The following is a 26,024-nucleotide window of genomic DNA, read 5'->3' on the forward strand; positions in this document are numbered from 1 at the left end:
CTGGAGGGCTCACCTTTGGTGCAGATGCTGCTCGAGGGTTGGGCTTCTCAGGACCCAAAGCACAACTTGGAGGGAGCCTCGGTTGTTGCACTGGTCAGCTTGTCGTAGTCGTTCCAAGATGGCTGGCTCCACGTGTCTCGGTGCCTCCACGGGTCTCCTCTTTGCAGGGACTGTGGATCGGGCAGTGAGAGGTCTGGAGGTCCAGGTCTTGTCAGTCTCTGGGCTCGGGCTCCGGCGGGAGGCGGCGGCAAAGCAGACGTTGATTCGCTGGATGGTGCTTGCGTTAGCAAGGTGGTCACTCCCTGACCACAGGGGAGATTTTCTTCAGTCTTCTGTGCAGCAGAATGTCGAAGTTCCCGTCTTCTTCTTAGTTTCAAGTTGATTCCAGGATGTCTGAAGTCTTAGGACACAGCTCCTACCTTTATTCGGATTCTAGGGGCCGGACTACCTGCTAGGTCCCTCCCTATGGGTGGGACCAGGAAGGGGGGTGGTTACACCCCCAATCCTTTGTCCAGCTCGCCCCAGGCCCGGGACTGGTGTGCCCCAGGACCGGTTTGAACTGGCATATGCACCGAGGCTCCTTGTGAGCCACAGGCATGTCTGGTTTCTTTCAAGCCCTACCTGACCAATACACAAAATCCTGTCTGGGGTGGTGCATGCACCTCCCCTGGCAGGAAACCCTTTGTCCACACCTCCCAAGCTGGAAGGACTCCCAGCAGCAGGAGGGCAGACTTGTGTCTGTGGTGGCAGCATCCATTTTGTGGAGCTGAGGCTATGTCTGATTTTACCCGGGTTTCAGGTACTGTACATGTCGTGTCCCTCTAGAAGGGTGGAATGCTAACCCCGTCGCCAGAATTGGCGAGGGGTTAGTATTCCAATTCGTATGACACCTTACTCGACATGTTTTGATAAAGCCAAACCAAAGATAGCATTTAACCGCGAGGTTCATAATGCACTTAAGAGTATATGGTATGACGATATCTGGAAACAGTAGAAGGAAGTTGTTCCGACCACTGCAGACAGGCTCAGCTCATGCCAGAGCACCATCTCACATGGAACCAAGCACTCTGCCTTCAGGATTGTTAAGGCCTGCCATAGGAGTGACTCATAGGTTACCAGGTGTCCCATTTAAGGTTAGGTATAGGTATACTACACCTAAGTAAGAGGTGATTACACCAACTTACCCCAGCTGAGTGATCAGCCAGTTGTGTCAGATTGTTAGGCCAAGCCTGGGGTGGCATAATACATGCTGCAGCCCCTGGCAGGCCTTGGGTACACCAATGCCCTGGGTACCTAGTGTACACTGGTACAGGGGCTGACAGGGTGATCCACTTCCAATTGGTTATGCACCTAGGGTGCATAGTTTTAATTTAGTAGAGAGAACAGCAGGCTGGGGGTCTGATTGGCAGGCCCACAGCCTCAATATGTCAAAAACCAGTGAAGCAAAAAGCAAAAATTTGGGGTGACCATAGGATAGCAGACCCTACTCTCCTACACAACCCCCCCCCAAACGCTGGGACATTAAACTAGCCTTGACCAGTCTCGTCTTCATGTCCTAAGTGGAAGTACCTGGAGAGACCATCTGCATTCCCATGGTCAGTACCTGGCCGGTGCTCCACTGTAAAGTCCATCCCCTGTAGGGAAATGGACCACCTAAGCAGTTTGGGGTTTTCACCCTTCATCTGATTTAGCCACAAGAGGGGCTTATGGTCGGTCTGAATCTTGAAGTGAGTGCCAAACAAGTATGGCCTCAGCTTCTTCAGGGCCCACACCACAGCAAAGGCCTCCCTCTCAATAGCTGACCAATTCTTCTCTCTGGGGGTCAACCTTCTGCTAATAAAAGCAATGGGTTGGTCTTGACCATCTACATTAAGTTGTGACAGCACAGCTCCCACACCCAACTCAGAAGCATCTGTTTGGACAATAAACTCTTTGGAGTAGTCAGGACTTTTCAGGATAGGTGCAGAGCACATGGCCTCCTTCAGGTCATCAAATGCCTTTTGACAGCTTACTGTCCACTGAACCTTTTTGGGCATCTTCTTGGATGTCAGATCATTAAGAGGAGTCACAATGGACCCATAGTTCTTAACAAACTTCCTGTAATACCCAGTCAAGCCCAAGAAAGCTCGAACTTGAGTCTGGGTGGTTGGAGGGGACCAATCCTTGATGGACTGTATCTTACTCTCCAGTGGTTGAACTTGGCCCCCACCTACAAGGTGGCCCAAATACACAACCTTACTCTGCCCTATCTGGCACTTAGTAGCCTTGATAGTGAGGCCTGCCCTTTGCAGAGCCTCAAGAGCCTTCTTCAGGTGGATCAGGTGATCCTCCCAGGTGGAACTAAAGACAGCAATGTCATCAAGATATGCTGCGCAAAAGTCATCCAACCCAGTAAGGACTTGGTTCACCAGCCTTTGGAAGGTGGCAGGTGCATTCTTCAGACCAAAGGGCATCACCACAAACTGATAATGCCCACCTGGGGTTGAGAATGCTGTTTTGGCCTTAGACTCCTCAGCTAACCTGATTTGCCAATAGCCAGCTGTCAAGTCAAATGTGCTCAAAAACTTTGCAGAAGCTAGTTTGTCTATGAGCTCATCTGCCCTTGGAATAGGGTGTGCATCTGTCCTGGTGACAGCATTGAGTCCTCTGTAGTCCACACAGAACCTCATCTCTCTCTTGCCATCTTTGGTGTGAGGTTTGGGGACCAGAACCACTGGGCTAGCCCAGGGGCTCTCTGAGGGTTCAATGACACCTAATTCCAGCATTTTATGTACCTCAGCCTTTATACAGTCCCTGACGTGGTCAGGTTGTCTGTAAAGTTTGTTCTTTACAGGCAGACTGTCACCAGTGTCCACAACATGGGTACACCAGTCAGTTTGACTAGGTATCAAGGAAAACATATGTGAAAATGATTGTAGAACCTGTCTACATTCAGTCTGCTGATGGGCAGTGAGGTTGCCTCCAAGGGTCACTCCTTCAACTGAGCCATCTTCAGGGTTCTGAGACAACAGGTCTGGGAGAGGGTCACTCTCTTCCTCCTGTCCCTCATCTGTAGCCATGAGCAAGCCCATGTCTGCCCTGTCAACATATGCTTTAAGCCTGTTAACATGGAGTACCCTGTGGGGACTCCTGGGAGTTCCTAGGTCCACCAAGTAGGTGACCTCTCCCTTCTTTTCCAGGATTGTATGGGGTCCAGACCATTTGTCTTGGAGTGCTGCTGGGGCCACTGGCTCCAACACCCATACCTTCTGTCCTGGCTGATACTCAACCAAGACAGCCTTTTGGTCATGCCAAGCTTTCTGTAAGGCCTGGCTTGCCTCAAGGTTTTTAGATGCCTTCTCCATATACTCAGCCATCCTGGAGCGGAGACCAAGTACATAGTCCACTATGTCTAGCTTAGGCTTTTTGAGAGGTAACTCCCATCCTTCCTTCACCAAACACAGTGGGCCTCTCACAGGGTGCCCAAACAACAATTCAAAGGGGCTGTAGCCAACTCCTTTTTGTGGGACCTCTCTGTAAGCAAACAGAAGGCAGGGTAGAAGGATGTCCCATCTTCGCCTGAGCTTTTCAGGTAATCCTTTGATCATACCCTTTAGGGTCTTGTTGAATCTCTCAACAAGCCCATTGCATTGTGGGTGATAAGGGGTGGTGAACTTGTAGTTGACACCACATTCCTTCCACATAGCTGTTAAGTATCCTGACATAAAGTTGGTACCTCTGTCAGATACTACCTCCTTAGGAAACCCCACTCTGGAGAATACTCCCAGCAGGGCCCTGGCCACAACAGGAGCTGTAGTGGTCCTAAGGGGAATTGCCTCTGGATACCTGGTGGCATGATCCACTACCACCAGTATAAATCTGTGCCCAGATGCAGTGGGAGGATCCATGGGACCCACTATGTCTATTCCCACTCTTTCAAAGGGGACCCCCACCACAGGTAGTGGTATTAGGGGGGCCTTTGTTGTGCCACCTGATTTGCCACTGGCTTGGCAGGTAACACAGGAGCGACAAAACTCCTTTGTATCTTCATTCATATGAGGCCAGTGAAAGTGAGGGACAAGCCTGTCCCAAGTCTTGTTCTGGCCTAAGTGTCCTGCTAAAGGAATGTCATGGGCCAAGGTAAGAAGGAAGCCCCTAAATTGCAGAGGTATGACCAACCTCCTGGTTGCACCAGGCTTGGGGTCTCTAGCCTCTGAATAAAGGAGCCCTTCATCCCAATACACTTTATGGGTACCTTGAGCATTCCCAGCAGCCTCAGCAGCAGCCAGCTGTCTGAGGGGTTCAAGAGAGGGACAGGATAACTGAGCCTGCCTCAAGTCAGCCCTTGAAGGTCCCCCTGTCCCCAGAAACTCAACCTGATCAGGTTCAAGCTCTTCAGGGACAGTTCCTTCAGGGTCCTCTAGATCAGCTTCCTGGGAAGGCTGATCATCACTCTGAGGCAGGGGGGAAGGCACAGCCTTGACCCTCCTGTTCTTCTTCTTGGTAGGTGCTTGGTCCATTGTTCCAGGATCCAAGACCTGAGGTTCAGTGAGGCACTTTTTGGCCTGTGACCTGGTCACAGCAAGGACATGTGATGATATACCTAACATCTCTGCATGAGTCCTGTACTCCACTTCTGACCATAGAGAACTCTCTAGGTCATTGCCCAACAAACATTCTACTGGGAGGTCTGCACTAACCACAACCCTTTTGAGGCCAGTTACCCCTCCCCATGAGAAGTTAACAACTGCCACACTATGTGAAGTAGTGGCATTGCTGGCATTGGTCACCAGGTAGTTCTCACCTGGTATGTACTGTCCAGGATCCACAAAGCCTGGTGTCACCATAGTGACACTGGCACATGTGTCCCTGTAGGCTTGAGCCACTTTGTCATTAATTAAAGGAGTCTGTCTGTACTTGCCCAGGTTACTGGGGCTCACAGTCAGGGACAAATCAATGTCCCCATCACAGATCAAGACTGCCTGTGTAAGGGTTCTGTCTAAGTCAGAATCTCCTTCAGTTCCCATAGTGATTCCCACTACACCCTTTGTCTGGGGACCAACACTGCTAACAGTAGTACTGGGAGCAGGTGCCTTAGGGGCAACAGTGTTGGGGGCTCCACCCTTTTTGCAATCACTAGTCCAGTGAGTTGTATTTTTACAATGATTGCACCAGGGTTTCTTTTGACCTTCTTTCTTCTTTTTGGACTGTTGGGACCCACCCTCCTTAGCAGTAGTTTGGGGCCCTGTTGAAGACTTCTGGTCTTTAGGTTTCTGATCTCCACCCTTTTGGTCTGTTTTCTTCTGATCACCCCCTTGGCCCTGGTTCTGGTTCTTTTGCTTAACCCTGGTTCTGACCCATTTGTCTGCCTTCTTTCCCAATTCTTGGGGAGAGGTCAGATCAGAGTCAACCAAGTGTTGATGCAGTTGCTGGTTTTGACAGTTATTTAAAATCTGTTCTCTCATCATCAAATTATACAATCCTGTAAAATCAGATACCTTACTTCCCAGCAACCAACCCTCCAAAGCCTTAGTGGCACATTCAATGTATTCAGACCAGTCCTGAGTCTGTGTCTTTTGGGTGTCTCTGAACATTAACCTGTACTGCTCAGTGGTTAAGCCTAACCCATCAACTAGAACACTCTTCAGGACTCTGTAGTTTCTGACATCCTCTTCTCTAACAGTGAGGAGTCTGTCTCTGCCTCTTCCTTCAAAGGAGAGCCAGAGGATTGCTGCCCACTGATCTTCAGGAACCTGCTGTACTTTGCAGGCTCTCTCAAGAGCAGTTATCCACTTGTGGATGTCATCCCCACTTTTGTAGGGGGGCACAACCTTAGACAGGTTTCTATTGTCGAAAACCCTATCTTTGTCCTTAGGGACAATGCTGCCACCAGTGGGTATAGACCCACTCTCTTTATGCTGTCTAGCCTTGCTAAGTTTCTCTTCCATCAGGGCTACTTCTAGCTCCTGCTTCCTGATCCTCAGCTGAGCCTCTTGCATCTTGGCCTCATGTTCCCTCCTCTGAGGGGTGGTCATCCTTCTCCTGGAGTGACCTTGAGAGCCTCTAGAGCCATGGGAAGCATTGGAGTCACCTGAGCGATTCCTTTGCCTTCCAAGCCCTGTGTTAAGTCCACTGGGGAGATCCAGTGGGTTGAACCCACTGTCAGTCCCCAATAGCCTTGGTTTAGCTGGGCCAAGTATAATACTTGGCACTGGGCTAGTTCTCCCTTCATCCTCACTACTGTCAGTATCCTTTTCACTCTCATCCTCTGTGGTAGGCATCCCATCTAAGGGGTGACTATTGGAACTGGGTACCTCTGTAGTATCTTCAGAAGGGGGGCCTCCTGTTCCTGACCCTAAGGGGGCTAACTGGGAAGCTTTCTTGAGTGCTCTCTGATTCTCATCATTCTGTAAGAGCTCTCTGAGCTCAGCAGAGTTTGGGTTCTTGGGCTGTTTAAGGCCTCTAAGAGTTGCCAAATGCCTGAGCTCATTCTGATTAAGGGTAGCAAAGCTGGATGGTGCCCTCTGGGGGTCACTCTCAACAGAGATGGGTACAGTGGACCCCTCTGCCCCGGCCATTGCTCTTAAGTGCGGGTGGATGTGTTGCAATCTACCTACACTTGGGTTTACCTACTAAACCTATCTAGTAGTTGTAGTCAGGGTGTGCTACTCCCTTTGCTCTACAACAACTAAGTTCAGTAGAACTTAAGTATATCTAATCTTGTTTTATATGTACCTACAGGTACCTATGTGATCTTTCAATTGGTAACCAAGAGATTACAATGGTAAAACACAGCAAGCTCAAATCCAACCGCTGCTCACCAATGTGAGAAGTTGGCCTGGTATATGCTGTTCACTAGTTCTAGTGACCACCTTGTACCATGCCAAGCAACCCTTATGGTGTGGTTGTAAGTCAACCTTTTTGGACTAGCTGCCCTAGTGGTAGCGTAGGCTAAGCAGTCTTTGAGGCTAAACTCGTGAAGCGTGTTAAGCCAGCTGTTTTACCAAATGCAACCCCCTTTTATACCAATGAAAGGACACCACACAGATATATATTCAAAATATATATGTATTTATTTATCAAAGTTACCCCTAGTCTCTTTATGAGCACAGGAGCACAAATCGTCAAACAAGATTATCACAGAATACACAGAAGTTGCACGTTATATGGATAGGCCCTGGTGGCCACTCAAACCATATACTAAAATAGTGGTATAAGTACCACGAACAGAAAAGGGAAAAGGCCTAGGGCCTCTAGAATCGCTGGGCCTACAAGGAGCTAACGTCAGTTAGTGACCAGGAGGTCCACGGGTGGCGTGTGCAGAGCAAATAGTCACACGCGGGCTCCCATAGGTTTCAATGGGTGCGTAAAAAGTACAAAGTTACTGCAAAAGGAATCTTCCGGATGACCTAGGAACTTAAGATTTGGAACACAGGCACTAGAGATGTATTACTACACATGGGCACCGGAGTACCAGCTTTACCTCACCCACAGGAAGCGGGTGCATAGGCCTCAAAGTGCGTCGGGTTTCTTCTATCTGTTCCGTTGAGCCTGGGACAAAGATGCTGCAGGCGGTCGGTCGGGAAGAGATGCAGTGGATCCAAGAGTGGATCGGAGATGTTGAAGACCTGTAAGCAGAGGGGACAGTGTTCACAGTCACTAGCCAGTGACCAGCGTGGCACCAGGTGGGTACCAGGCGATGTCGGGTGCAAACAGGTGATGAGGGGTAGCTTGTCTCCGCAGCCACGTGGTCCCTGAAGGTCGACGACGTCCAGGAGTCGGCTCACGAGCTGTCCCACGCAGGCTCTCGCTGTCGGCGGTGTCGGCGACTTGATCGAAGCAAACAAGCCTTGGCAAAAGCAATTGCAGGAGGATTCGGAAATCAGCTGTTGGTTCTGACCAGCAAGGTCAGAGGGATTGCTCCTTTGGAGGGGAGCAAGGGCCAGTCTGGAGCAACCAGACCAGCGGTGTTTGTCGTAGATTTCGTCGCCAAGATGGCCACTAGCCAGCGGGCCAGCAACCGGTTAGGCGCGTCGAGTGGCAAAATGCAGAAGGGCCCCACGCAGATCGTGGAGATGCTGGAGGGCTCACCTTTGGTGCAGATGCTGCTCGAGGGTTGGGCTTCTCAGGACCCAAAGCACAACTTGGAGGGAGCCTCGGTTGTTGCACTGGTCAGCTTGTCGTAGTCGTTCCAAGATGGCTGGCTCCACGTGTCTCGGTGCCTCCACGGGTCTCCTCTTTGCAGGGACTGTGGATCGGGCAGTGAGAGGTCTGGAGGTCCAGGTCTTGTCAGTCTCTGGGCTCGGGCTCCGGCGGGAGGCGGCGGCAAAGCAGACGTTGATTCGCTGGATGGTGCTTGCGTTAGCAAGGTGGTCACTCCCTGACCACAGGGGAGATTTTCTTCAGTCTTCTGTGCAGCAGAATGTCGAAGTTCCCGTCTTCTTCTTAGTTTCAAGTTGATTCCAGGATGTCTGAAGTCTTAGGACACAGCTCCTACCTTTATTCGGATTCTAGGGGCCGGACTACCTGCTAGGTCCCTCCCTATGGGTGGGACCAGGAAGGGGGGTGGTTACACCCCCAATCCTTTGTCCAGCTCGCCCCAGGCCCGGGACTGGTGTGCCCCAGGACCGGTTTGAACTGGCATATGCACCGAGGCTCCTTGTGAGCCACAGGCATGTCTGGTTTCTTTCAAGCCCTACCTGACCAATACACAAAATCCTGTCTGGGGTGGTGCATGCACCTCCCCTGGCAGGAAACCCTTTGTCCACACCTCCCAAGCTGGAAGGACTCCCAGCAGCAGGAGGGCAGACTTGTGTCTGTGGTGGCAGCATCCATTTTGTGGAGCTGAGGCTATGTCTGATTTTACCCGGGTTTCAGGTACTGTACATGTCGTGTCCCTCTAGAAGGGTGGAATGCTAACCCCGTCGCCAGAATTGGCGAGGGGTTAGTATTCCAATTCGTATGACACCTTACTCGACATGTTTTGATAAAGCCAAACCAAAGATAGCATTTAACCGCGAGGTTCATAATGCACTTAAGAGTATATGGTATGACGATATCTGGAAACAGTAGAAGGAAGTTGTTCCGACCACTGCAGACAGGCTCAGCTCATGCCAGAGCACCATCTCACATGGAACCAAGCACTCTGCCTTCAGGATTGTTAAGGCCTGCCATAGGAGTGACTCATAGGTTACCAGGTGTCCCATTTAAGGTTAGGTATAGGTATACTACACCTAAGTAAGAGGTGATTACACCAACTTACCCCAGCTGAGTGATCAGCCAGTTGTGTCAGATTGTTAGGCCAAGCCTGGGGTGGCATAATACATGCTGCAGCCCCTGGCAGGCCTTGGGTACACCAATGCCCTGGGTACCTAGTGTACACTGGTACAGGGGCTGACAGGGTGATCCACTTCCAATTGGTTATGCACCTAGGGTGCATAGTTTTAATTTAGTAGAGAGAACAGCAGGCTGGGGGTCTGATTGGCAGGCCCACAGCCTCAATATGTCAAAAACCAGTGAAGCAAAAAGCAAAAATTTGGGGTGACCATAGGATAGCAGACCCTACTCTCCTACACATAGTCAGATATCCACCTTCCTACACAACCCCCCCCCCAAACGAAGGGAGATAAGGCTGACCTTGACCAGGTAAGCCTATATTGCCCAAGTGGCCATATAAGGAGGAACCAGCACTGGCATGGTTACCCCCTGTCTCATGGTCCACTAAGCAATCCCTCACCCTAAGGGTATCAGAGGGTCTCCACCATAGGGAATCTCTACCTGTGGTGTGTCTTGGCAAAGTAAAAGGCTGGTGTTGAGATGGAGTACTGAAGTGAGTGTCCTCAAAGTGAGGCCTCAGCTTCCTCCAATCATCCTCCACCATGGATGCCTTTCTTCCTTTAACTGAGTTGCACTGTGCTCTCAGGGTCAGCCTCTGGCTACCTAAAGCTGGAGGCTGGGTCCCTTTTGTGGGCTTACTGGAGGGACAGGTCAGGTTTGGGGCCCTAAGGTCCCATGTTTGCCTGTGCCCAACAGAATCCCCCTGGGGGAGGTCCCTAACTACCTGTAAAGGAGATCCCTCAGGAATGTTTTTACCCATCACCTGACTAGGGCTACTAGCCAGGCAATCCTCATTCTTTTGATGGGGGGGTTCTTGTGGACAGGGGCCCTCTGGGGGTCCACTGGCCTCCCTGACCTCTGCAGCCCTGGGCTGACTGAGGCAGGGTAGAGAGAGGCAGGCTACCTGCACCAGACTGGATCCCACCTTGGAAGGGGCCACTGACATCAGAGGCTCTGCCAGGCCAGGCCTGGCTACCTCTGGGGCAGTTCCTTCACAAGGGGTGAGGTCAGATCCCTGAGGAGGATGACCTTTTCCTAATGTCTGGGGAGAGGGAGACTTTTCTTCCTCCCCACTACTCTGTTTGTGTGGAGTGATCCATTGTTTCAGGCTTCACTACACCTATGTCAGTCTGAGTATAGGCTGAGACCATTACAGCCTTGCCAACCTTTTCAGGGGGGCACTCAGTTTGTGTTTGAGCTGTGACTGTCACAGCTCTGCCAGTCCCTACAGGGAAGTCTGTCTGTGCCTGGGCTGTGGCTACCACTGCCCTTCCAACCTTTTCAGGGAGGAAATCTATTTGGACAGGGGTTGTGAATGGCACAACCCCCCTACCCTTTTGTGAAAGGCCTACCATTTTAGAATGGGTGTCTTGTTCAACTCCAGCCCAAGCTGAGAGTTCTAAGTCATTCCCCAGTAAGCAGTCTACAGGCAAGGTTGGGGACACTGCTACCCTTTTAGGGCCAGTGACCCCTCCCCAGCTGAGACATACCTCTGCCATGGGATGACTGTTCTGTTTGCCATCAATGTTAGTCACCTGGTAGGAGAAACCGGGCAAAAGCTGCTCAGAGGGAACTAGCCAATGGGCCACCATTGTGATGCTAGCCCCAGTGTCTCTGTAGGCCTCAGCTTTTGTACCATTGATGTAGGGCTCCTGTCTGTACCTACCCAAAGTGTTGGGACAGGCAGTGAAGTTGGCAAACCCCATGCCACCATCACAGACAAGAGTGGTTGCTGTAGGGGAATTGGCTAAGCCAGGGTCCCCCTGTGTTCCCCAAGTAAACCCACCCAGATTTCTGGGGGCACTCCCACCACCTGGGGGATTACTGCTGACAGTAATAGGTGGTGTGACAGGAGTAATTGGAGGAACAGTTTTGTTTTTAGCCCTTGGGCAACCGCTGTCAGTTTTCCAATGCCCAGGAGTTTTACACTCATGGCAGTAGGGCTTTTTAGCTGTGGTAGAGGAGGGAGCTTGGGACCCACCACCCTGTGTGGAGTTTTGGGGCCCTGAGGAAGGTTTCTCTTTTTCTTTATCCCCACCCTTCTCTTGAGGCTTGGTGGTATCTTTCTTGTGGTCACCACCCTGGTTTTTAGGCCTGATCCTGGTCCTGACCCATTTATCTGCCCTCTTTCCCAATTCTTGGGGAGAGGTCAAATCTGAGTCTACCAGGTGTTGATGGAGAAGCTGGTTTTGACAATTACTTAAAATCTGCTCTCTCATCATCAAATTGTACAATCCTGTATAATCAGACACCTTACTTCCCAGCAACCAACCCTCCAAAGCCTTAGTGGCACATTCCACATATTCAGACCAGTCCTGAGTCTGTGTCTTCTGGGTGTCTCTGAACATTAACCTGTACTGTTCAGTGGTTAAGCCTAACCCATCAACTAGGACACTCTTCAGGACTCTGTAATTTCTGACATCCTCTTCTCTAACAGTGAGGAGTCTATCTCTGCCTCTCCCCTCAAAGGAGAGCCATAAGATTGCTGCCCACTGGTCTTCAGGAACCTGCTGCACTTTGCAGGCTCTCTCAAGAGCAGTCATCCATTTGTGGATGTCATCCCCACTTTTGTAGGGGGGCACAATCTTGGACAGGTTCCTATTGTCAAAGACCCTATCTTTGTCCCTAGGGACATTGCTGCCACCAGTGGGTATAGACCCACTCTCTCTATGCTGCCTAGCCTTGCTCAGTTTTTCTTCCATCAGGGCTACTTCTAGCTCCTGCTTCCTGATCCTCAGCTGGGCTTCCTGCATTCTGGCCTCATGTTCCCTCCTCTGAGGGGTGGTCATCCTTTTCCTGGAGTGACCTTGAGAGCCTCTAGAGCCATGAGAAGCATTGGAGTCACCTGAGCGATTCCTTTGCCTCCCAAGCCCTGTGTTAAGTCCACTGGGGAGATCCAATGGGGTGAACCCATTGTCAGTCCCCAATAGCCTTAGTTTAGCTGGGCCAAGTATAATACTTGGCACTGGGCTAGTTCTCCCTTCATCATCACTACTTTCTGTATCCTCACCACTTTCCTCCCCTGTAGTATGGTTCTCATCTAAGGGATGGCTATTGGAACTGGGTACCTCTGTAGTATCTTCAGAAGGGGGGCCTCCTGTTCCTGACCCTAAGGGGGCTAACTGGGAAGCTTTCCTGAGTTCTCTCTGATTCTCATCATTTTGTAAGAGTTCTCTGAGCTCAGCAGAGGTAGGGTTCTTGGGCTGTTTAAGGCCTCTAAGAGTTGCCAAATGCCTGAGCTCATTCTGGTTAAGGGTAGCAAAGCTGGATGTTGCCCTCTGGGGGTCACTCTCAACAGAGATGGGTACAGTGGACCCCTCTGCCCCGGCCATTGCTCTTAAGTGTGGGTGGATGTGTTGCAATCTACCTACACTTGTGTTTACCTACTAAACCTATCTAGTAGTTGTAGTCAGGGTGTGCTACTCCCTTTGCTCTACAACAACTAAGTTCAGTAGAACTTATGTATATCTAATCTTGTTTTATATGTACCTACAGGTACCTATGTGATCTTTCAATTGGTAACCAAGAGATTGCAATGGTAAAACACAGCAAGCTCAAATCCAACCGCTGCTCACCAATGTGAGAAGTTGGCCTGGTATATGATGCTCACTAGTTAAAGTGATCACCTTGTACCATGCCAAGCAACCCTTATGGTGTGGTTGTAAGTCAACCTTTTCGGACTAGCTGCCCTAGTGGTAGCGTAGGCTAAGCAGTCTTTGAGGCTAAACTCGGGAAGCGTGTTAAGCCAGCTGTTTTACCAAATGTAACCCCCTTTTATACCAATGAAAGGACACCACACAGATATATATTCAAAATATATATGTATTTATTTCTCAAAGTAACCCCTAGTCTCTTTATGAGCACAGGAGCACAAATCGTCAAACAAGATTATCACAGAATACACAGAAGTTGCACGTTATATGGATAGGCCCTGGTGGCCACTCAAACCATATACTAAAATAGTGGTATAAGTACCACGAACAGAAAAGGGAAAAGGCCTAGGGCCTCTAGAATCGCTGGGCCTACAAGGAGCTAACGTCAGTTAGTGACCAGGAGGTCCACGGGTGGCGTGTGCAGAGCAAATAGTCACACGCGTGCTCCCATAGGTTTCAATGGGTGCGTAAAAAGTACAAAGTTACTGCAAAGAGGATCTTCCGGATGGACTAGGAACTCAAGATTTGGAACACAGGCACTAGAGATGTAATACTACACTTGGGCACAGGTGTGCCAGCTTTACCTCACCCACAGGAAGCGGGTGCATAGGCCTCGAAGTGCGTCGGGTTTCTTCTATCTGTTCCGTGGAGCTTGAAGACAAAGATGCTGCAGGCGGTCGGTCCGGGAGAGATGCAGTGGATCCAAGAGTGGATCGGAGATGTTGAAGACCTGTAAGCAGAGGGGACAGTGTTCACAGTCACTAGCCAGTGACCAGCGTGGCACCAGGTGGGTACCAGGCGATGTCGGGTGCAAACAGGTGATGAGGGGTAGCTTGTCTCCGCAGCCACGTGGTCCCTGAAGGTCGACGACGTCCAGGAGTCGGCTCACGAGCTGTCCCACACAGGTTCTCGCTGTCGGCGGTGTCGGCGACTTGATCGAAGCAAACAAGCCTTGGCAAAAGCAATTGTAGGAGGATTCGGAAATCAGCTGTTGGTTCTGACCAGCAAGGTCAGAGGGATTGCTCCTTTGGAGGGGAGCAAGGGCCAGTCTGGAGCAACCAGACAAGCGGTGTTTGTCGTAGATTTCGTCGCCAAGATGGCCACTAGCCAGCGGGCCAGCAACCGGTTAGGCGCGTCGAGTGGCAAAATGCAGAAGGGCCCCACGCAGATCGTGGAGATGCTGGAGGGCTCACCTTTGGTGCAGATGCTGCTCGGGGGTTGGGCTTCTCAGATCCCAAAGCACAACTTGGAGGGAGCCTCGGTTGTTGCACTTGTCAGCTTGTCGTAGTCGTTCCAAGATGGCTGGCTCCACGTGTCTCGGTGCCTCCACGGGTCTCTTCTTCTCAGGGACTGTGGATCGGGCGGTGAGAGGTCTGGAGGTCCAGGTCTTGTCAGTCTCTGGGCTCGGGCTCCGGCGGGAGGCGGCGGCAAAGCAGACGTTGATGCGCTGGATGGTGCTTGCGTTAGCAAGGTGGTCACTCCCTGACCACAGGGGAGATTTTCTTCAGTCTTCTGTGCAGCAGAATGTCGAAGTTCCCGTCTTCTTCTTAGTTTCAAGTTGATTCCAGGATGTCTGAAGTCTTAGGACACAGCTCCTACCTTTAAGCGGATTCTAGGGGCCGGACTACCTGCTAGGTCCCTCCCTATGGGTGGGACCAGGAAGGGGGGTGGTTACACCCCCAATCCTTTGTCCAGCTCGCCCCAGGCCCGGGACTGGTGTGCCCCAGGACCGGTTTGAACTGGCATATGCACCGAGGCTCCTTGTGAGCCACAGGCATGTCTGGTTTCTTTCAAGCCCTACCTGACCAATACACAAAATCCTGTCTGGGGTGGTGCACGCACCTCCCCTGGCAGGAAACCCTTTGTCCACACCTCCCAAGCTGGAAGGACTCCCAGCAGCAGGAGGGCAGACTTGTGTCTGTGGTGGCAGCATCCATTTTGTGGAGCTGAGGCTATGTCTGATTTTACCCGGGTTTCAGGTACTGTACATGTCGTGTCCCTCTAGAAGGGTGGAATGCTAACCCCGTCGCCAGAATTGGCGAGGGGTTAGTATTCCAATTCGTATGACACCTTACTCGACATGTTTTGATAAAGCCAAACCAAAGATAGCATTTAACCGCGAGGTTCATAATGCACTTAAGAGTATATGGTATGACGATATCTGGAAACAGTAGAAGGAAGTTGTTCCGACCACTGCAGACAGGCTCAGCTCATGCCAGAGCACCATCTCACATGGAACCAAGCACTCTGCCTTCAGGATTGTTAAGGCCTGCCATAGGAGTGACTTATAGGTTACCAGGTGTCCCATTTAAGTTTAGGTATAGGTATACTACACCTAAGTAAGAGGTGATTACACCAACTTACCCCAGCTGAGTGATCAGCCAGTTGTGTCAGATTGTTAGGCCAAGCCTGGGGTGGCATAATACATGCTTCAGCCCCTGGCAGGCCTTGGATACACCAATGCCCTGGGTACCTAGTGTACACTGGTACAGGGGCTGACAGGGTGATCCAACCAATTGGGTATGTACCTAGGGTACATGGAGTCCATTTTACAGAGAGAGCAGATAGCCTGAGATCCTGAATGGCAGGATCTCAGGCCAACTAAGTCGAAAAACCAGCTAGACACTAGGCAAAAATTTGGGGGTAACCATAGTCAGATATCCACCTTCCTACACTGACTGTGAGCCCCAGTAACCTGGGCAAGTACAGACAGACTCCTTTAATAAATGAAAAAGTGGCTCAAGCCTACAGGGACACATGTGCCAGTGTCACTATGGTGACACCAGGCTTTGTGGACCCTGGACAGTACATACCCGGTGAGAATTACCTGGTGACCAATGCCAGCAATGCCACTACTTCACATAGTGTGGCAGTTGTTAACTTCTCATGGGGAGGGGTAACTGGCCTCAAAAGGGTTGTGGTTAGTGCAGACCTCCCAGTAGAATGTTTGTTGGGCAATGACCTAGAGAGTTCTCTATGGTCAGAAGTGGAGTACAGGACTCATGCAGAGATGTTAGGTATATCATCACATGTCCTTGCTGTGACCAGGTCACAGGCCAAAAAGTGCCTCACTGAACCTCAGGTCTTGGATCCTGGAACAATGGACCAAGCACCTACCAAGAAGAAGAACAGGAGGGTCAAGGCTGTGCCTTCCCCCCTGCCTCAGAGTGGTGATCAGCCTTCCCAGGAAGCTGATCTAGAGGACCCTGAAGGAACTGTCCCTGAAGAGCTTGAACCTGATCAGGTTGAGTTTCTGGGGACAGGGGGACCTTCAAGGGCTGACTTGAGGCAGGCTCAGTTATCCTGTCCCTCTCTTGAACCCCTCAGACAGCTGGCTGCTGCTGAGGCTGCTGGGAATGCTCAAGGTACCCATAAAGTGTATTGGGATGAAGGGCTCCTTTATTCAGAGGCTAGAGACCCCAAGCCTGGTGCTACCAGGAGGTTGGTTATACCTCTGCAATTTAGGGGCTTCCTTCTTACCTTGGCCCATGATATTCCATTAGCAGGACACTTAGGCCAGAATAAGACTTGGGACAGGCTTGTCCCTCACTTTCACTGGCCTCATATGAATGAAGATACAAAGGAGTTTTGTCGCTCCTGTGTGACCTGCCAAGCCAGTGGCAAATCAGGTGGCACAACAAAGGCCCCCCTAATACCACTACCTGTGGTGGGGGTCCCCTTTGAAAGAGTGGGAATAGATATAGTGGGTCCCATGGATCCTCCCACTGCATCTGGGCACAGATTTATACTGGTGGTAGTGGATCATGCCACCAGGTATCTAGAGGCAATTCCTCTTAGGACCACTACAGCTCCTGTTGTGGCCAGGGCCCTGCTGGGAGTATTCTCCAGAGTAGGGTTTCCTAAGGAGGTAGTTTCTGACAGAGGTACCAACTTCATGTCAGGATACTTGACAGCTATGTGGAAGGAATGTGGTGTCAACTACAAGTTCACCACCCCTTATCACCCACAATGCAATTGGCTTGTTGAGAGATTCAACAAGACCCTAAAGGGTATGATCAAAGGATTACCTGAAAAGCTCAGGCGAAGATGGGACATCCTTCTACCCTGCCTTCTGTTTGCTTACAGAGAGGTCCCACAAAAAGGAGTTGGCTACAGCCCCTTTGAATTGTTGTTTGGGCACCCTGTAAGAGGCCCACTGTGTTTGGTGAAGGAAGGATGGGAGTTACCTCTCAAAAAGCCTAAGCAAGACTTAGTGGACTATGTACTTGGTCTCGGCTCCAGGATGGCTGAGTATATGGAGAAGGCATCCAAAAACCTTGAGGCAAGCCAGGCCTTACAGAAAGCTTGGCATGACCAAAAGGCTGTCTTGGTTGAGTTTCAGCCAGGACAGAAGGTATGGGTGTTGGAGCCAGTGGCCCCAGCAACACTCCAAGACAAATGGTCTGGACCCCATACAATCCTGGAAAAGAAGGGAGAGGTCACCTACTTGGTAGACCTAGGAACTCCCAGGAGTCCCCACAGGGTACTCCATGTTAACAGGCTTAAAGCATATGTTGACAGGGCAGACATGGGCTTGCTCATGGCTACAGATGAGGGACAGGAGGAAGAGAGTGACCCTCTCCCAGACCTGTTGTCTCAGAACCCTGAAGATGGCTCAGTTGAAGGAGTGACCCTTGGAGGCAACCTCACTGCCCATCAGCAGACTGAATGTAGACAAGTTCTACAATCATTTTCATATATGTTTTCCTTGATACCTAGTCAAACTGACTGGGGTACCCATGTGGTGGACACTGGTGACAGTCTGCCTGTAAAGAACAAGCTTTACAGACAACCTGACCACGTCAGGGACTGTATAAAGGCTGAGGTACATAAAATGCTGGAATTAGGTGTCATTGAGCCCTCAGAGAGCCCCTGGGCTAGCCCAGTGGTTCTGGTCCCCAAACCTCACACCAAAGATGGCAAGAGAGAGATGAGGTTCTGTGTGGACTACAGGGGTCTCAATGCTGTCACCAGGACAGATGCACACCCTATTCCAAGGGCAGATGAGCTCATAGACAAACTAGCTTCTGCTAAGTTTTTGAGCACATTTGACTTGACAGCTGGCTATTGGCAAATCAGATTAGCTGAGGAGTCTAAGTCCAAAACAGCATTCTCAACCCCAGGTGGGCACTACCAATTTGTGGTGATGCCCTTTGGTCTGAAGAATGCACCTGCAACCTTCCAAAGGTTGGTGAATCAAGTCCTTACTGGGTTGGATGACCACTGGAGAGTAAGATACAATCCATCAAGGACTGGTCTCCTCCAACCACCCAGACTCAAGTTCGAGCGTTCTTGGGCTTGACTGGGTACTACAGGAAGTTTGTTAAGAACTATGGGTCCATTGTGACTCCTCTTAATGATCTGACATCCAAGAAGATGCCCAAAAAGGTTCAGTGGACAGTAAGCTGTCAAAAGGCATTTGATGACCTGAAGGAGGCCATGTGCTCTGCACCTATCCTGAAAAGTCCTGACTACTCCAAAGAGTTTATTGTCCAAACAGATGCTTCTGAGTTGGGTGTGGGAGCTGTGCTGTCACAACTTAATGTAGATGGTCAAGACCATCCCATTGCTTTTATTAGCAGAAGGTTGACCCCCAGAGAGAAGAATTGGTCAGCTATTGAGAGGGAGGCCTTTGCTGTGGTGTGGGCCCTGAAGAAGCTGAGGCCATACTTGTTTGGCACTCACATCAAGATTCAGACCGACCATAAGCCCCTCTTATGGCTAAATCAGATGAAGGGTGAAAACCCCAAACTGCTTAGGTGGTCCATTTCCCTACAGGGGATGGACTTTACAGTGGAGCACCGGCCAGGTACTGACCATGGGAATGCAGATGGTCTCTCCAGGTACTTCCACTTAGGACATGAAGACGAGACTGGTCAAGGCTAGTTTAATGTCCCTGCGTTTGGGGGGGGGGGGGTTGTGTAGGAGAGTAGGGTCTGCTATCCTATGGTCACCCCAAATTTTTGCTTTTTGCTTCACTGGTTTTTGACATATTGAGGCTGTGGGCCTGCCAATCAGACCCCCAGCCTGCTGTTCTCTCTACTAAATTAAAACTATGCACCCTAGGTGCATAACCAATTGGAAGTGGATCACCCTGTCAGCCCCTGTACCAGTGTACACTAGGTACCCAGGGCATTGGTGTACCCAAGGCCTGCCAGGGGCTGAAGCATGTATTATGCCACCCCAGGCTTGGCCTAACAATCTTACACAACTGGCTGATCACTCAGCTGGGGTAAGTTGGTGTAATCACCTCTTACTTAGGTGTAGTATACCTATACCTAACCTTAAATGGGACACCTGGTAACCTATAAGTCACTCCTATGGCAGGCCTTAACAATCCTGAAGGCAGAGTGCTTGGTTCCATGTGAGATGGTGCTCTGGCATGAGCTGAGCCTGTCTGCAGTGGTCGGAACAACTTCCTTCTACTGTTTCCAGATATCGTCATACCATATACTCTTAAGTGCATTATGAACCTCGCGGTTAAAGGCTATCTTTGGTTTGGCTTTATCAAAACATGTCGAGTAAGGTGTCATACGAATTGGAATACTAACCCCTCGCCAATTCTGGCAACGGGGTTAGCATTCCACCCTTCTAGAGGGACACGACATGTACAGTACCTGAAACCCGGGTAAAATCAGACATAGCCTCAGCTCCACAAAATGAATGCTGCCACCACAGACACAAGTCTGCCCTCCTGCTGCTGGGAGTCCTTCCAGCTTGGGAGGTGTGGACAAAGGGTTTCCTGCCAGGGGAGGTGCATGCACCACCCCAGACAGGATTTTGTGTATTGGTCAGGTAGGGCTTGAAAGAAACCAGACATGCCTGTGGCTCACAAGGAGCCTCGGTGCATATGCCAGTTCAAACCGGTCCTGGGGCACACCAGTCCCGGGCCTGGGGCGAGCTGGACAAAGGATTGGGGGTGTAACCACCCCCCTTCCTGGTCCCACCCATAGGGAGGGACCTAGCAGGTAGTCCGGCCCCTAGAATCCGAATAAAGGTAGGAGCTGTGTCCTAAGACTTCAGACATCCTGGAATCAACTTGAAACTAAGAAGAAGACGGGAACTTCGACATTCTGCTTCACAGAAGACTGAAGGAAAATTCCCCTGTGGTCAGGGAGTGACCACCTTGCTAACGCAAGCACCATCCAGCGAATCAACATCTGCTTTGCCGCCGCCTCCCGCCGGAGCCCGAGCCCAGAGACTGACAAGACCTGGACCTCCAGACCTCTCACCGCCCGATCCACAGTCCCTGAAAAGAGGAGACCCGTGGAGGCAACGAGACACGTGGAGCCAGCCATCTTGAAACGACCACGACAAGCTGACAAGTGCAACAACCGGGGCTCCCTCCAAGTTGTGCTTTGGGATCTGAGAAGCCCAACACTCGAGCAGCATCTGCACCAAAGGTGAGCCCTCCAGCATCTCCACGATCTGCGTGGGGCCCTTCTGCATTTTGCCACTCGACGCGCCTAACCGGTTGCTGGCCCGCTGGCTAGTAGCCATCTTGGTGACGAACTTCACAAAATACACTGCTGGTCTGGTTGCTCCAGACTGGCCCTTGCTCCCCTCCAAAGGAGCAGTCCCTCTGACCTTGCTGGTCAGAACCATCAGCTTATTTCATCTCCTACAACAATTGCTTTTGCCAAGGCTTGTTTGCTTCGATCAAGTCGCCGCCACCGCCGACAGCGAGAGCCTGTGTGGGACAGCTCGTGAACCGACTCCTGGACGTCGTCGACCTCCAGGGACCACGTGGCTGCAGAGACAAGCTACACCTTTCTTCCTGTTTGCACCCGACATTGCCTGGTACCCACCTGGTGCCACGCTGGTCACTGGCTAGTGACTGTGAACACTGTCCCCTCTGCTTACAGGTCTTCAACATCTCCGATCCACCCTTGGATCCACCGCATCTCTCCCGGACCGACCGCCTGCAGCATCTTTGTCTTCAGGCTCCACGGAACAGATAGAAGAAACCCGACGCACTTGGAGGCCTATGCACCCGCTTCCTGTGGGTGAGGTAAAGCTGGCACTCCTGTGCCCAAGTGTAGTATTACATCTCTAGTGCCTGTGTTCCAAATCTTGAGTTCCTAGTCCATCCGGAAGATCCTCTTTGCAGTAACTTTGTACTTTTTACGCACCCATTGAAACCTATGGGAGCACGCGTGTGACTATTTGCTCTGCACACGCCACCCGTGGACCTCCTGGTCACTAACTAAAGTTAGCTCCTTGTAGGCCCAGCGATTCTAGAGGCCCTAGGCCTTTTCCCTTTTCTGTTCGTGGTACTTATACCACTATTTTAGTATATGGTTCGAGCGGCTACCAGGGCCTATCCATATAAAGTGCAACTTCTGTGTATTCTACTGTAATCTTGTTTGACGATTTGTGCTCCTGTGCTCATAAAGAGACTAGGGGTTACTTTGAGAAATAAATACATATATATTTTGAATGTATATCTGTGTGGTGTCCTTTCATTGGTATAAAAGGGGGTGGCATTTGGTAAAACAGCTGGCTTAACACGCTTCACGAGTTTAGCCTCAAAGACTGCTTAGCCTACGCTACCACTAGGGCAGCTAGTCCGAAAAGGTTGACTTACAACCACACCATAAGGGTTGCTTGGCATGGTACAAGGTGATCACTTTAACTAGTGAGCATCATATACCAGGCCAACTTCTCACAGGTTGTATGTGTGGGGTTGTGTGTGGTTGTGTGTGTGGTTGTGTGTGTGGTTGTGTGTGTGGTTGTGCGTGTGGTTGTGCGTGTGGTTGTGCGTGTGGTTGTACGTGTGGTTGTGCGTGTGTGGTTGTGGGGTTGTGTGTGTGGTGTGTGTGGTTGTGTGTGTATGGTTGGGTGTGTGGTGTGTGTGTGGTGTGTGTGTGGTGCGTGTGTGTGGTGCGTGTGTGTTGTGCGTGTGTGTGGTGCGTGTGTGTGGTGCGTGTGTGTGGTGTGTGTGTGTGGTGCGTGTGTGTGGTGCATGTGTGTGGTTGTGTGTGTGGTTGTGTGTGTGGTTGTGTGTGTGGTTGTGTGTGTGGTTGTGTGTGTGGTTGTGTGGTTATAGATGTGTGTGGTTGTGTGTGGGGTTGTGGGTACGGTTTTGTGGTTATAGTTGTGTGTGGTTGTGTGTGTTTGTGTGTGTGTGGGGTTGTGTGTGGGGTTGTGTGTGTGTGGTTGTGCGTGTGGTTGTGCGTGTGGTTGTGCGTGTGGTTGTGCGTGTGGTTGTGCATGTGTGGTTGTGCATGTGTGGTTGTGCATGTGTGGTTGTGCATGTGTGGTTGTGTGTGTGGTGTGTGTGGTTGTGTGTGTGCGGTGTGTGTGGTTGTGTGTGTGTGGTTGTGTGTGTATGGTTGTGTGTGGTTGCATGTGTGTGGTTGCATGTGTGTGGTTATGTGTGTGGCTGTGTGTGTGGCTGTGTGTGTGGCTGTGCGTGTGTGGCTGTGCGTGTGTGGCTGTGCGTGTGTGGCTGTGCGTTTGTGGCTGTGTGTGTATGGTTGTATGTGTATGTGTGGTTGTGTGTGTGTATGTGTGGTTATGGTTGTGTGGTTACAGTTGTGTGTGGGTGGTTGTGTGTGGGTGTGGTTGTGTGTGTGGTTGTGTGTATGGTTGTGGTTGTGTGTGGTTGTGTGGTTATGGTTGTGTGTGTGGTTATAGTTGTGTGTGTGGTTGTGTGTGTGGGGTTGTGTGTGGGGTTGTGTGTGGGAGGTTGTGTATGTGGGGTTGTGTGTGTGTGGTTGTGTGTGGGGGGTTGTGTGTGTGGTTGTGTGTGTGGTTGTGTGGTTGTGAGTGTGTGGTCACATGTGTGGTTGTGTGTGTGGCTGTGTGGCTGTGCGTGTGTGGCTGTGCGTGTGTGGCTGTGCGTGTGTGGCTGTGCGTGTGTGGTTGTGTGTGTGGTTGTGGGGTTGTGTGTGTGGGGTTGTGTGTGGTTGTGTGTGTGGGGTTGTGTGTGGTTGTGTGTGTGTGGTTGTGTGTGTGGTTGTGTGTGTGTGGTTGTGCATGTGTGGTTGTGCATGTGTGGTTGTGCATGTGTGGTTGTGCATGTGTGGTTGTGCATGTGTGGTTGTGGGGTTGTGTGTGGTTGTGTGTGTGTGTGTGGTTGCGTGTGTGGGGTTGCGTGTGTGGTTGTGTGCGTGTGGTTGTGTGTGTGTGTGGTTGTGTGTGTGTGGTTGTGTGTGTGTGGTTGTGCATGTGTGGTTGTGCATGTGTGGTTGTGCATGTGTGGTTGTGTGTGTGGTGTGTGTGGTGTGTGTGTGGTGTGTGGTGTGTGTGGTGTGTGTGTGGTTGTGTGTGTGATTGCATGTGTGGTTGCATGTGTGGTTGCATGTGTGGTTGCATGTGTGGTTGCATGTGTGGTTGTGTGTGTGGTTGCGTGTGTGGTTGTGGTTGTGGGTGTGGGTGTGGTTGTGTGGTTATAGTTGTGTGTGGTTGTGTGTGTGTGTGGTTGTGTGTGTGTGGTTGTGGGGTTGTGTGTGTGGTTGTGTGTGGTTGTGCATGTGTGGTTGTGCGTGTGTGGTTGTGTGGGGTTGTGTGTGTGGGGTTGTGTGTGTGGGGTTGTGTGTGTGGGGTTGCGTGTGTGGGGTTGTGTGTGTGGCTGTGTGTGTGGCTGTGTGTGTGTGTGTGTGTGTGTGTGTGAGAAGTTGGCCTGGTATATGCTGTTCACTAGTTCTAGTGACCACCTTGTACCATGCCAAGCAACCCTTATGGTGTGGTTGTAAGTCAACCTTTTTGGACTAGCTGCCCTAGTGGTAGCGTAGGCTAAGCAGTCTTTGAGGCTAAACTCGTGATGCGTGTTAAGCCAGCTGTTTTACCAAATGCAACCCCCTTTTATACCAATGAAAGGACACCACACAGATATATATTCAAAATATATATGTATTTATTTATCAAAGTTACCCCTAGTCTCTTTATGAGCACAGGAGCACAAATCGTCAAACAAGATTATCACAGAATACACAGAAGTTGCACTTTATATGGGTAGGCCCTGGTGGCCACTCAAACCATATACTAAAATAGTGGTATAAGTACCACGAACAGAAAAGGGAAAAGGCCTAGGGCCTCTAGAATCGCTGGGCCTACAAGGAGCTAACGTCAGTTAGTGACCAGGAGGTCCACGGGTGGCGTGTGCAGAGCAAATAGTCACACGCGGGCTCCCATAGGTTTCAATGGGTGCGTAAAAAGTACAAAGTTACTGCAAAAGGAATCTTCCGGATGACCTAGGAACTTAAGATTTGGAACACAGGCACTAGAGATGTATTACTACACATGGGCACCGGAGTGCCAGCTTTACCTCACCCACAGGAAGCGGGTGCATAGGCCTCAAAGTGCGTCGGTTTTCTTCTATCTGTTCCGTTGAGCCTGGGACAAAGATGCTGCAGGCGGTCGGTCGGGAAGAGATGCAGTGGATCCAAGAGTGGATCGGAGATGTTGAAGACCTGTAAGCAGAGGGGACAGTGTTCACAGTCACTAGCCAGTGACCAGCGTGGCACCAGGTGGGTACCAGGCGATGTCGGGTGCAAACAGGTGATGAGGGGTAGCTTGTCTCCGCAGCCACGTGGTCCCTGAAGGTCGACGACGTCCAGGAGTCGGCTCACGAGCTGTCCCACGCAGGCTCTCGCTGTCGGCGGTGTCGGCGACTTGATCGAAGCAAACAAGCCTTGGCAAAAGCAATTGCAGGAGGATTCGGAAATCAGCTGTTGGTTCTGACCAGCAAGGTCAGAGGGATTGCTCCTTTGGAGGGGAGCAAGGGCCAGTCTGGAGCAACCAGACCAGCGGTGTTTGTCGTAGATTTCGTCGCCAAAATGGCCACTAGCCAGCGGGCCAGCAACCGGTTAGGCGCGTCGAGTGGCAAAATGCAGAAGGGCCCCACGCAGATCGTGGAGATGCTGGAGGGCTCACCTTTGGTGCAGATGCTGCTCGAGGGTTGGGCTTCTCAGGACCCAAAGCACAACTTGGAGGGAGCCTCGGTTGTTGCACTGGTCAGCTTGTCGTAGTCGTTCCAAGATGGCTGGCTCCACGTGTCTCGGTGCCTCCACGGGTCTCCTCTTTTCAGGGACTGTGGATCGGGCGGTGAGAGGTCTGGAGGTCCAGGTCTTGTCAGTCTCTGGGCTCGGGCTCCGGCGGGAGGCGGCGGCAAAGCAGACGGTGATTCGCTGGATGGTGCTTGCGTTAGCAAGGTGGTCACTCCCTGACCACAGGGGAGATTTTCTTCAGTCTTCTGTGCAGCAGAATGTCGAAGTTCCCGTCTTCTTCTTAGTTTCAAGTTGATTCCAGGATGTCTGAAGTCTTAGGACACAGCTCCTACCTTTATTCGGATTCTAGGGGCCGGACTACCTGCTAGGTCCCTCCCTATGGGTGGGACCAGGAAGGGGGGTGGTTACACCCCCAATCCTTTGTCCAGCTCGCCCCAGGCCCGGGACTGGTGTGCCCCAGGACCGGTTTGAACTGGCATATGCACCGAGGCTCCTTGTGAGCCACAGGCATGTCTGGTTTCTTTCAAGCCCTACCTGACCAATACACAAAATCCTGTCTGGGGTGGTGCACGCACCTCCCCTGGCAGGAAACCCTTTGTCCACACCTCCCAAGCTGGAAGGACTCCCAGCAGCAGGAGGGCAGACTTGTGTCTGTGGTGGCAGCATCCATTTTGTGGAGCTGAGGCTATGTCTGATTTTACCCGGGTTTCAGGTACTGTACATGTCGTGTCCCTCTAGAAGGGTGGAATGCTAGCCCCGTCGCCAGAATTGGCGAGGGGTTAGTATTCCAATTCGTATGACACCTTACTCGACATGTTTTGATAAAGCCAAACCAAAGATAGCATTTAACCGCGAGGTTCATAATGCACTTAAGAGTATATGGTATGACGATATCTGGAAACAGTAGAAGGAAGTTGTTCCGACCACTGCAGACAGGCTCAGCTCATGCCAGAGCACCATCTCACATGGAACCAAGCACTCTGCCCTCAGGATTGTTAAGGCCTGCTATAGGAGTGACTTATAGGTTACCAGGTGTCCCATTTAAGGTTAGGTATAGGTATACTACACCTAAGTAAGAGGTGATTACACCAACTTACCCCAG

Source organism: Triturus cristatus, chromosome 1_1, assembly GCF_964204655.1.
Source record: "Triturus cristatus chromosome 1_1, aTriCri1.1, whole genome shotgun sequence".
NCBI lineage: Eukaryota > Metazoa > Chordata > Amphibia > Caudata > Salamandridae > Triturus > Triturus cristatus.